The following is a 13,353-nucleotide window of genomic DNA, read 5'->3' as shown; positions in this document are numbered from 1 at the left end:
AAGGCACTAGACTGGTGCAGATGTGAGCCTCCCCTTATTTCTTGTCCCCCACGGAGCATCGTTCTTTGTTGCCTACTGTCCAGTGTGTTGACTGGGCATTGTTTCATGTATTTTGTTGGTCAGCTGATGTTCGTTTTTCAGCGTTTCAGAGAGGAAGGTAAATCTGGTCTCCGTTACTTCAAATGCTCTTGGAGAAGTTATGCTAAACCATGTGCTGCACCCCTAACTACAGCTGCAGGAACTAAGTAAAAGTAGAAGTAATTTCCAGACCGATAGGAGAAAAGCACACGGAAAAAGGGAATGAGCTGGTGCGCAGGTTAGGTACGATTTGGGTAGATCCAGTGCGAGTGTGGTAACCCTGCGGTCAGAGCGCCCTTCCTCTGTCCCAGGAGAGCTACGGAGACGGGAGTGAGCAGAGCCTCTGCTGTTGGCTGTTGGAAGGCACCGGTCTATAAACTTACCTCAAGGAATTCTTTTTGCTTTTCTGCATCTTTTAGATGGAAACTATCAAGAGATACAGTGAAAAACAAATACATTCTAATTTGAGAATGTGTTGTTTGTTAACATGATACCAGGTTTTAATTTTCAAATCATCTCATTTAACTGTGTGAGTTTTTTTTTTAAAGATTTTATTTATTTATTTGACAGACAGAGATCACAAGTAGACAGAGAGGCAGGCAGAGAGAGAGAGGGAAGCAGGCTCCCTGCTGACAGAGAGCCTGATGCGGGGCTCGATCCCAGGACCCTGAGATCATGACCTGAGCCGAAGGCAGCGGCTTAACCCACTGAGCCACCCAGGCGCCCCTACTGTATGAGTTTTTATTGTGAATAATACACAAATGGTACATAAATAGGCTTCGGATCAAGCACATCTGGATTTGAATTCTGCTCTGTCACTAACTGTATCTTCTCTTACTTTCAGTTTCTTCATCTTTAAAATGGGAATAATGAAAGAAAAAAAATAGAATGGGGATAATGACGATTGTTATCAGGATTAAGTGAGGTCATGCATATAAAGAACATGGAACAAAGCCCAGCAAACACCGAACCCTCCGTAAATGGCTGGTGCCATTATGCGTCATCTCTGAAGGCGGGTGGCGGTCACGTGAAGATAGTCTGTGGCATTTACCCTTCTGGCACAAAACTGTTTTTTTTTTTTTTTTTTCTGGTCAACTCTTTGAGCTGAAAAAACTATATTCAAATGTAACATTCCTCTTTCATTTCTTAAATTTCACTTTATTTAGTATTTTCAGTCTTTGCTTACATGAGAATAGACATCTGGGTAAAATTTGAAAAAGTGTTAAATTTGGATAACTGGGCTTATATATTTTTTTAAATATTTTATTTATTTATTTGAGATACACAGAGTGAGAGAGAGGAAGAGAGGGCAAGCACAAGCAGAGGGTAGAGGCAGAAGGAGAGGGACAAGCAGGCTCCCAGAGTCCCAGGACTCTGACTGACGGAGCCCCCCGGTGCCTCTGACGAGCCGTGCTGGATTGACCAGATGACCTTGACTGAATTAACTCTTATTTATGTGTGTTTCTCTTCCCCACTTTTTATCCAGATTCTTTGTTTCTTCGTCTCCGTTATCCCTGTCACACTCAAGCTGGCGTCTTTTCCCAATAGTTTATCCTTTGTGGGTGTCACTCTGGGAGGGCTTTGGCTGGTTGATTGCAGCGTTTGTGGGAACCCAACCCCCTCAGCTCCTTCAGACCTTGCTGAGCACCTCTCGCACACAAGTGGGAATGTCCCGAGTTCCAAGTTCCAGCCGCTGTCCTCATACTGATCCCCTGTGCTCTCCAGTAAACACTCGTTGAGGACTTTCGGGTTTGCCTCTTCTCTGATTCATCAGCTATACCCTTTGCCTTTTTCTCTTTCCTCCTACACGGCATAACAAACGGGTCTTGTGGCTGCTGTGGTTTACCCCCATCTACTCAGATTTTAAGGTTCCTGGGGAAATCATATCATTCAATTGCCACCATTTGATATAAATATTGCTCATGAGTTTTTGGGGAGATTTAAAAACGACATCATGGGGGCGCCTGGGTGGCTCAGTGGGTTAGGCCGCTGCCTTCGGCTCAGGTCGTGATCCCAGGTCCTGGGTTCGAGCCCCACATCGGGCTTTCTGCTCAGCAGGGAGCCTGCTTCCTCCTCTCTCTCTGCCTGCCTCTCTGCCTACTTGTGATTTCTCTCTGTCAGATGAATAAATAAAATCTTTAAAAAAAAAAATAAATAAAAACGACATCATGGCTGCCATCATATTCCCAGAATTCCTCCCTGATCAGTCTGTTTTTCACATTTATCTCTTCATTTGAGATATAGCCAACAGTTTTCTGGAAGCCTTGACCCAAAGGTTAATGAAATGGAAACTAGATTGTGATAAAAAAAAAAAAAAAAACTAGCTTAGCTGGAGGTGGCTTGCTGGTGGGGTTCTTTTAATACAGGCATTTAATTTTTCTGGATGTGTCTGTGGCTTAGGATACATTACTTCCTTATTATTTAATTTGCAAATGTGATGACAGTGTATATATATTATTTTTATGCATTTCAGATATGCCATGTGTCAATTTCTGTTCTTCTACTCTATAAACATGAGAATTGCTCAAAAATTTCTGATATAGCATCATTAATTCAAATTCAGGTATTGGTTTTATTCAATATCACCAGAATTAAAAATGCATTTTACTTTTGCCATGTTGAACACTTTTTAAAAAAGCCTTCTTGGTGAGCTGAGGTTGCTTTCTTTTCTTTCACTGATTTCTTATTTTTCTTTGTCTTAAAAATCATTTCTGTTAGAGTTGGAGGAGGTGAAAAGATTTTTTTTTTTTTTTTTTAGGGTTTTCATTGGCTTCACACATGGAGAGTGTCAATTAAACCAATTCAATTTCTTTTGGAACTTTGCCCTTTTATTTTGAGGAAATTAATCACTATAGAAATAAACATGTCATCTGGTCATTTGCAACCTTATGGATTTTTGTTCAAGTTTAAAATTGATTAGAAGTAGTGCTGGTAGTGGTCTGGGGTGAGTGAGAGAGGAAGGAAGCAGAATTAATTATCCCCCCAAATCTATCACACTCCAAGGGCATTTTCTGCAGAATCATTACTGTGAGTGTATTGTTAGACCGTGAAAGGTGAGTGTATTAGCAATTTTACCTGATTCACAGGAGAAGAAAATAGGAATCTGAGAAATTTTTTTAAAGTCCTGGCAAGTCTAATTAATCCCCAAACCTCCTCCTTGGATTCTATGTTCTGCTGTAGAGAAGGCTGGGCTTTTAACAGCAGTAATCACTAATGACTTAATATTTGCCTCACAGTAACCACTTTCACTTAATTTTCAGTGCGATTCAGAAAGGCCTCGTTTGGAAACAGTAGAAGGTGTTGATCACATACGTTTTGTGTGCAAGCACACTTCAGTATAGTTGGATGATTTGCATCAAGAAGAGGTTTTCTCCTCGTCTGACCTCACCTCTTTGTCCCCAGTACAGCCCACCTGCTCCTCCCGAGTTGCGCCGAGTGTGGTACAGGTTACGGCAGTTTAATCCCCAGTTCTCCACGCTTGCCAGGCTATTGTCTGCCCGCTGAATTGCCAACATTGTCAACATCAGCTGCGTTAGAAAGAATTAATCTTTCCATTCTTCTCTTGCTCGAAACTCAAATCCTGCAGGAAGTCTTCTCCTATTAAATGCTGTTTATTCCCTCTAATGGTGTCATTGGGCAACATCCCCCCAGCACGCATATACTTCATTTGAGTGATGATACTTCTCATTGGACATAATAGAGCTTCCAACCCAAACTGAGCTCTTATTAAATGATTATTAACTAACTAACCTATCACCTTTCCTTATAGGAGAACCAGTAAGTAAGCCTCGTAGTCAAAATTCTGTATTTATTCAGGTTTTGAGTATTTGAGGGTAATACAGGTGTTTTTTGGACACAAAAGAGGATGAGTTTAGATGAACTGGGTGTTATATTAGAATGTGGTTATTTGCATACCACCTCTTAAGTATAGCACATAGTAATAACTCTTCAAATGTATTTTGAATGCCAAACTAGCTACTATTTAGCTGCTAGCTATTTTTATAAAAATCGCTACTATGTATTACTGTGTGCCAAGCACTCTGCTAAGGAAAGGATTATTTTGTCCAGTCTTCCCAACACTGGGAGGTTTGTACTGCTATTACACTTATTTTATGGGTGGTGACCTTGGTGCTTAAAGAAGCTAAATAACTTGCCCCAAATCACCCAGGTAATAAGTGGCAGAGATGTGGTTTCTTTCTTTCTTTTTTTTTTTTTTAAGAATTTACTTATTTATTTGACAGAGAGAGAGACACAGCAAGAGAGGGAACACAAGCAGGGGGAGAGGGGGAAGCAGGCTTCTTGCTGAGCAGGGAGCCCGATGCAGGGCTTGATTCCAGGACCCTGGGATCATGACCTGAGCCCAAGGCAGCTGTTTAATGACTGAGCTACCCAGGCGCCCAGAGATGTGGTTTTATTACAGGCAGTCTGCACCTAGAACTTTTTTTTTAAAATTTTTTATTTTTTATAAACATATATTTTTATCCCCAGGGGTACAGGTGTGTGAATTGCCAGGTTTACACACTTCACAGCACTCACCATAGCACATACCTTCCCCAATGTCCATAACACAACCACCCTCTCCCAACTCCCCTCCCCTCAGCAACCCTCAGTTTGTTTTGTGAGATTAAGAGTCACTTATGGTTTGTCTCCCTCCTGATCCCATCTTGTTTCATTTACTCTTCTCCTACCCCCTTAACCCCCCATGTTGCATCTCTTCTCCCTCATATCAGGGAGATCATATGATAGTTGTCTTTCTCCGATTGACTTATTTCGCTAAGCATGATACCCTCTAGTTCCATCCACGTCGTCGCAAATGGCAAGATTTCATTTCTTTTGATGGCTGCATAGTATTCCATTGTGTATATGAACCACATCTTTATCCATTCGTCTGTTGCAAAATACCATCCACTTTTTTCAAAGAAATGGAACAAATAATCTTAAAATTTGTATGGAGGAAGACCTCGAATAGCCAAAGGAATATTGAAAAAGAAAGCCAAAGTTTGTGGCATCACAATTCTAGAACTGTTAACTGTTCCATTCAACTCTTAACGCCAAGGCTAAGAACACCATGACGTATCATCTTTTTCCTTTGTCCATTTCATCATACCTGGGCAGATTTAAATGGTCCAGAGCAGTGTTTTACAAAACCTTTTCCCAGACAATCTGCGTCGGATTCATTGCATCCCATAACCAATTCATCGATTAGGCATGGCCTCTGGGATGCAGATTACAGCTTTAGTTCTTTCTCCCATTATCCTGGTTTCATTCAGAGGTCTACTCCGTACCAGTCCTTGCTTTAGGACTGCTTCTCGTTTCCTTGTTCAGACGAAGCATTCAGTGTCATGGAACTGGTTTGAAACGTTTCTTCTGTAAATTCTGCACATGGAAGGGGAGGGGAAGTGGGTGTCTTATCTATCATATTGGTGCCTGTGTAGGATATCTTCATTTTGTCCCTCTAGACCCGCTCCCCATTTCCATTCATCCTCTTGCATGGCCCCGGAGAGTGATACATATGCCTTCACGAGAATGATACAAACTCATTGAGTTTGGCCAATGAGGAGCTTGGGAAGAAGCCAGGAAGAAGGGAGGAACATGAGGTCGGGTTAGTAATTCCTTGGCTCCCTGTCTGCTGGAATTTTGGGGGGCTGCCTGCGTCCCTCAACAAAGGACCTCGTTTTTGTCAAGCGGTTCTTTCTGCTGGACTCTTCCTTCTGGTTCTTATTCCTTCTTTGTCCTTCGGGGACTGACGATGTTGACTGGTGCCTTTCTGCCACGACACTCAAGGCTCCGCATTTTCCCTTGTCATTTCCCTGCACTCTGGCCTCACGTTGTGTAAATACTCCCTTTGTTACGCAGCCTCAGCAGTTTCCTGCTGGAATCCTACTTGACATGACACCCTCGCCGACACTGATGCAGAGATACTGTCACTTTAACATCCTGTTATGGGCATTAAAAGTACAGGTCCCTTGGACCCGTAAGAGACTGACTGAGTCCCAGTCTCTGGTGGTGGCAGCCTCTGGGAGTCTGTGTTTTGAACAAGCATCTCTGGTGAGTCTAATGTTCACTAGAGATTCAGACTTAACACACGTCTGACGTCAGTTCAGGAAGTAGAAACCAAGTTTTGAGTGAGTCCCGGCTGTGCAGATTTAACCATTTTGCCGGTGTGTGAGCTTCCTGAGTTCACGCCGACAAAGTTCTTTGAGATTCAGTAGTTGAGAAATACTGTTGGTTCATACTGTCCGTGGAGCATTTGTAGTTTTTGTTTGTTTGTTTTTTTGTATTCTTTCTAAAAACTGGCTTAATTCTTTTAAGTGAATTGATTGGTATTTTTGACTGCCGCACATAGCTCCTATGCATGGTTATTCTTTATACTTTTCTTGAGATTATGGACATGGATTACTAGCATCTGTACAAGTCAGTTGTTGTCCTAATACCGTTTGTTGTTAGTAAGTCAACAACAGTGTTTGAAATAACCATCACTGCTAATGCTTTCTAGGACTTTTTTTCTTTTTAAGGGAGAGTTTTGAAATTACTTTGAACAATGGCCCACCAGAAATGTCGATGTCCTAATCCCTGGAACCTGTGAATGTGTTAGGTTACTTGGCAAAGAGGAATTAGAATTGTTGATGAGATAAAGTTGCTAATCACAGGACCTAGAGATGCTGGGATTATCCTGGAATACCAGCTGGTCGCAAGGGTCCTTCACAGTAGGAGAGGGACGCAGAGATCAGGGCAGTGTGACCAGAGGAAGACTCTTTGGCTTTGAATATCGAAAGGAACTAGGAGCCAAGGACTGAAGACTTTTCCTCCAGAAGCTGGAAAAGACAAGGAAATGGATTCTCCCCTAAAGCTTCTGGGAAGGGGCACAGCCCTTCTGACACCGGGATTGTAGCTTTAGGGAGACCCATGTTGGGTTTCTGACCTACAGCAATGTAGGTAATACATTTATATTGTTTAAAGCCACTTAATTAGTGGTATTTTATCACAACAATAGAAAACTGATACATAGGGTTAAGGAAAATGAGGGGAGGGAGGTTTCAAATAGTAAATCAATACTTAAACTAGGGTCATTTACCCTGCAAACCCTTGAAGTATGGAAAGGCTATAATTGCCATGTCTGAATGTTTGAAAATTTAATTCATTCCTTTGGAGCTTTAGTGGGTGACATCATGACTTTTTGATATTTTAATTATGAGGTTGGCACTGGAGCAAATTGCACACTGAGAGTGAGAACTGGGAACCTGTGGTGCGTTATTGGACCTATTCTAAGCCAGGGCTTGACTGTCTAGAATGTAGCTGACTCTCCAGGAAGGTCAGGTCTGCCCCCAGGGACCAGAGCGCCACAGAGACCCTGTTCTTTTGTGTCTCCGGGACCGTTAGCACATCACTGAGTCGGTAAAGGAGGCTGGGCAAGGAGCCGGAGTGCTTGAGTCTGGTTAACTTTCTCATCTTTTCCGTTTTCTGTTGTATTTTTTATTTTACTTATTATCTCCTGATTCTCATATTGAAATTTTTACATTTTCTGTCATTTTTAATTCCCAAGAACTAAGTTTTGATTTCTGAACGATGACCAAACTTTGCTCAGACTCTGCTGAAGTCTTTCTGAGGCTCTTGTTGCCGGCAGGGACCCTGCCAAGCCAGCGTCATGAGAGTCCGCCGGCCTCCAGCGCTCGATGCTCCGTGCGGTTCCTCAGCCTCCTGCCTTCCACACCTAACACATGTCCTCGTGGTAGCCGTCTCGGATTTCCGCCTGCCAACTCCCTCAGTCCAGCCCGTTGGCCACGAGTCCAGAGCTGTCCTTCATACTCAGACTTGAGCTCAGCTTCTCCCCTTCCTGGGATAGTCCCAAACCCCTGTTGCCGACGTCTTGAACAAAGTCTTCCCTGCAGCGCAGTTTCTCTCGGACAATCCGTCTTTCATATACACTCTCTCATATTTCTTTCAGTTCAGTGTCTCCTTTTTTTTTTTTTAAAGATTTTATTTATTTATTTGACAGACAGATCACAAGTAGGCAGAGAGGCAGGCAGAGAGAGAGGAAGGGAAGCAGGCTCCCCACTGAGCAGAGAGCCCGATGTGGGGCTCAATCCCAGGACCCTGAGATCATGACCTGAGCCGAAGGCAGAAGCTTTAACACACTGAGCCACCCAGGCGCCCCTCAGTGTCTACTTTTATCAGTCAGAGAGCATTAGTGACGGGTTTTTTTTAAAGACACCTGGGTGGCTCAGTCGTTAAGTGTCTGCCTTCGGCTCAGGTCATGATCCTGGGTTCGAGCCCCACATCGGGCTCCTTGCTTGGCGGCGAGCCTGCTTCTCCCTCTCCTGCTCCCTCTGCTTGCGTTCCCTCCTCTCTCGCTCTGCGTCTCTCTCTGTCAAACAAATAAGTAAAATCTTAAAAAAAAAAAAACAAAAACCTTTGCTCTGTATTTTTTCTATAAATTTTGAGATTTTTTTTTTTGAAAAATTTTTTTCCGTTTTTCATATTGAAGAGTGAGGCACTAAAATTCCGATGGGAAGTCCTCTGCATGATTGGTGATGTGAAGGGCTTTAATGTAGGGTGACGGGCCATTTCATTGCCCTGCCCCATCCTGCAGCCCCCGTGGACACCGTGGCTCCTTTGTCTGGGGGTGGCATTTGTCCAGAGAGAAATTTCCCAAACTCTTGCCTGCTGGGAGAGAGAGAAGCATAAATCCAGCTGTGTGAGTTCTGGAAGCGAAGGTGAATGAGAAGCTGAGAATCTCATCTTTCAATATACGGTTTTCTGTACCTCATCTGTTTTTGTGTCAGATCCCTTATTCTCGGTGTCCCTGGTGACCCCTAGTTCACAACCTCCCAGATGGAGAGTGTCCTCAGGGTGGGGAGGTGATGGAGAGAATCCCGCAGTCCCGGGCAGACTCCTGGCCAGTCTTCCCGTTTTAACCCAGCCCAATTCCCCACTCTTTTGGAGGTACTTAGAACCTCTAATTACCGAGTCTTTTCAACATTCTGAGGAAGTAATTGGTTCCTTGGTTTCTTTCCTACCAGGTTAGGGTTAAAGATTCCTCACATCTGCTAAGTCAGTACCATTCGTCTATCTGGTTTCCATTCTCCAATATTTTGTTTCTGTCTTTTCTTAAAAAAAATTTTTTTTTTGACGTTCCTAAAGGTGGAGTATGAGAAGGTGTTCAGTGCATCATGTTTAACTGGAAGTAAATGCGTGCATTTGGAAAGGTTTTCAAGATATTAGCTAATTATCTCCTGGTTTCCTCTCAGTCAGCAAGAAATTCAATTCATGTTAACATCCCAGTCCCTCCCAACAAACTCAGAATTAATAAATGGTGATGAAACTATTAATTTAGTATGTAAATAGGTGCACTATGTTTGCTTGACACTTTTTAAAAGGTATGAAGCAGCACTGTATTAAACAAATCCAATTTAACGAAAATAATTCAGAATGGAGAATAAATTACGTAAGTGGAAACTACCTCGCCTGCCGTATTGCATTAGAGCTGAGGGTGATCTCAGTAATCACTTAACAATAGGGGTCCGTATTGATTTTCACTGCTAATTATGTCAGGGATGTGCCCCCAAGTTAGAATTTTAGATTTAATTCTGTGTAATCTGAAAGTACTCCCTGAACTCTGAGTTGTAATTTAAGCAGAAAAAAAAATTACAAAACACAGCAGAACAACAGATCTGACTAGCTTATCCCACCACATGCAATGATGAAGAACTTTCCCATCATCTTTAATCATGGCAGGATCTGGCCTTGTCCTCTGGACCAGTCCTAGTGGAATAAAGCTCCCAACCAACTCAAAATTAATTAATAACCCCAAACTGTTCCACGGAACTAAGCCGTTAAGATCGGCTACTTCCCCTGTTTGTCCCGGGCGTTTGAGTGAAACTAAAACCTACTAGGACTGGAGGAGAAGGAAGAAGACTCAGGGTAAGTAGGGAGGGACGCACCGAATTCCTGTTCGGCACACTCCGGCCTCCTCTTCCTCTGGACTAATGCCCTAAATCTCTGCTCTCCTCTAGGGGCGACGGGAACGAACACTGATGCTAGGAATGACTCTTGGGTCAACCTCGGTCACATGCTTCATTTACATAAATTAAATTTGGTCGCGCTGAGATTTTGAGAAATGTTTTAGGTTATTATTGATCAGCTCAGCTACGCAAAGGACTCTGTTTATGGGTCCCGAAGTGTCGAATGAATAGTACATGTTCTTGGATGTTTGGATCCAACACCGGGTTTAAAATACCTTGTTAGCGGATAGATACGAATTTCTGCCTGTCTGGGAGATGTAGAGGATTAGCTGAATTGACTCCCACTTTGCTTCATTCCAGACTCATGTTATAATATTCCAGAACCTTCCCAAATTTGAAAAAATGCTTCTTATTGAAATCACAGTTCAATGGCTTAATGCCAGGTGGTAAGGAAAACAGTTTCCAAGGAATCTTCTGCACATTATGTTTTGATGATTCAGATAACCTTTCAAAACACCCTTTCGGTAAACCTCTGTTACTGTCAACTAAGATTTGTGTTCAGACACTCTTTTAACAAAGCCAAACATTTTCCATACAAGGGAAGATGGGTTTTCATGCTATGTCTTTAGCTTCAATACCATAGAAGAGACTTAAATTTTTTTTCTCAAACTACCTTTGCTAAATATCCGGCTAGACTATTGTATTGTTAATATTTCAGTCTGTAAGTATGTGTTAATTAAATGTCTTAACAAGCCCCAGGCTACAGAAAACATGTTTTCTTCTTTAATTTTATGGAAGCACCTACCCCAATGCCTGTCTCATGGTAGATGCCTAATGAACGTTTTTGGACTTCAGTACTTGTTAAATTTGTGGACCACCCACTTAAAATAAAAGCTCTTCAGAAATAAAATATTAAATGAGACTTAAGCCTTTTAGGCAATTGAAGATGAAAAAATGTTTAAATCATAATGTAAATAAAGTAAATAAGTAAATTAACTATGACCTACCCATAGGCAGAGTTGATATTTAATTAGTTTCAGACAAAAATATAAACTGCGCTGAGCACATCCTCCTCTGGGTGCCCCCAGCACCCTGGACCTCCCTACAATACAGCAATTGAAGAATCAAAGTCTGGAAGACTGGGGTTGTGGGGATCGGATGGGGGTGTGGGGCTGTCTTCAGGGTTTACAGTCGATTCTGATCAGTCCATGTCTGGGATACAGTTAGTAAGCTCTTGGCTACAGGCTTCTCTACTCACCAGGTGGTTTTTTTTTAGGGAATGCAAATAAATTTCAGTATTAGCTGGATGCAGATTTTTATCAGTAAGCAAGGAAGTTCTTTTTGGGGGGAGTGTGTGAGGACATAGCATTTCTCATTCTCTCTTTGAGGGAAATTTCATTGTCTTGCAAAATGCTGCATGGTACAAAGTTGTTCCTATTTCTTTGGTGTAGGACTTTTCAGAGCCTTTACTATGTGGTTTTCCATGTTAAATCTCGCGGGAAGGGGTATCTCTCTTTCCCAAACTTATTTTACTAAGGAACCCTTTTTTCCCCTGTGGAACACCGATTGGTTTCCATGGACACAATGTATACTAAAGTCCTCAGTACCTAGAATAGCCTTCTTCTCCTCATATATGCTAAAAAAGCAGCACTGTTCCCTCTTTGAATGATCAGTTTTCTGGCAAGGCAGAAGAAAGGTTAGATTTGACTGCTGGCTTGGTCAGACCAGGCTAGGTCGAGTCCTGTTATAGGAACGCCAGACCCCGAGTCCCAGTGGCTGAACAGAGCAGTCGCTCGTGCGTGAGTGCTGGGGTTTGAGACACTGTCCTTCTTCCAGCGGTGGCCCCAAACCAGGGACGCTGCTTTTTCTTTATGTCAGGGAGCAGAGGGAACGTCTGGCGAGCTCTGCTGTCTGTACCAAGACCGTATTGCGCAAGTCAGGATTATGTAGTTTCATATGTGAATTGTCCACTTTTATTTTGATAAATGAGTAAGAAGCTACATGTTGTCACCTTCCTCCACAAGCGGATTTTACCACTGCAGAGTTGCCACTGCAATAGTCACAAGCTTTCTTAGCTACCCTCAGAGTGTACACCATTTCCACCATTACGTGTTCAGGCGTTTAGCCCAAGTGTTTAAATATTCAACCTGCGCTGTACACATACTGCATTGAGGGTTTGGTTTTCAGCAACCTGGGATCGAGTCCCACGTCAGGCTCTGCGCTCCACGGGAAGCCTGCTTCTCTCTCTGCCTCTGCCTGCTTGTGTGCGTGCGCTCTCTGACAAATAAATAAAATCTTAAAAAGAAAGATTTTATTTATTTATTTGACAGCGAGATCACAAGTAGGCAGAGAGGCAGGCAGAGAGAAAGGGGGATGGGGGGAAGCAGGCTCCCCGCGGAGCAGAGAGCCCTATGTGGGGCTCGATCCCAGGACCCTGAGATCATGACCTGAGCCGAAGGCAGAGGCTTAACCTGCTGAGCCACCCAGGCGCCCCTTGAAACATACATATATTTTTCATCTAGGCATATGAGTAGTGTTAGAATTTTATTTGGAAAGAAATAAAAGAAATAAAAGAAAAATAAAAAAAATTAAAAGAAGTGTTCTCCGAGGAAGCTCTTTTTGGATAGGGTTGAAGGCAGAGTTCTTCATTTTTATCTGACATTCAATTCCAGGTGAAAATCAAGGGAACTGCTCTGTATTTTAACTGCAGAACTGTGCATATATATGTCTGAGGAACTTTTCGAAACAGAAAATGGTCACCGGCGCCTTGGGGCCGTGCGTTACAGGTGCGCACTTCTGCAAGCACATTCCCGGCACCTGCGTTCAGGGGACCGAGATACAACAAAGCCATTCTTTTCCTCGCTTTGCCTATCAGAAACGCTGTCTTTCCCCCCTCTCCCTAGTGCCTGCTGCTGCCTCTACCTGGGATTGCGCAGATTCTGGCTTAAACCTCTTTATTCTTGTCTGCAAGTGCACAGAATGCTGGGCTTCCTCTCTGCCAGTAAATGGTCACGGATTTCAGCTTTCACCATGACGTTGGGAAACCGCGTCTTCCACAGTACGTGTGCCGCACAATGAAAACGGCCACCCCGCCCCCACGGTGTGAAAATGTAAATAAAATAGGAGTCCTGTAAGTATGTGGAGGCCAAATCTTAAAACAAAGGTGTGTTTGGGGGCGTCCTAATTATTTTAATTTAAAATCATTTTATGATTTTCCAAGCTGGATATAAAGGACAATCTTGTCGATGAGGGGTGCTTGGGATAATCAAGGGAAGGCTCTTGGAAAGGGTTTAATTTGTCCGTCAGCTATTCA

Source organism: Lutra lutra, chromosome 2 (genome assembly GCF_902655055.1).
Source record: "Lutra lutra chromosome 2, mLutLut1.2, whole genome shotgun sequence".
NCBI classification, from domain to species: domain Eukaryota; kingdom Metazoa; phylum Chordata; class Mammalia; order Carnivora; family Mustelidae; genus Lutra; species Lutra lutra.
The sequence above is the reverse complement of the archived record's forward strand: the minus strand, read 5'-3'. Positions refer to the sequence as shown.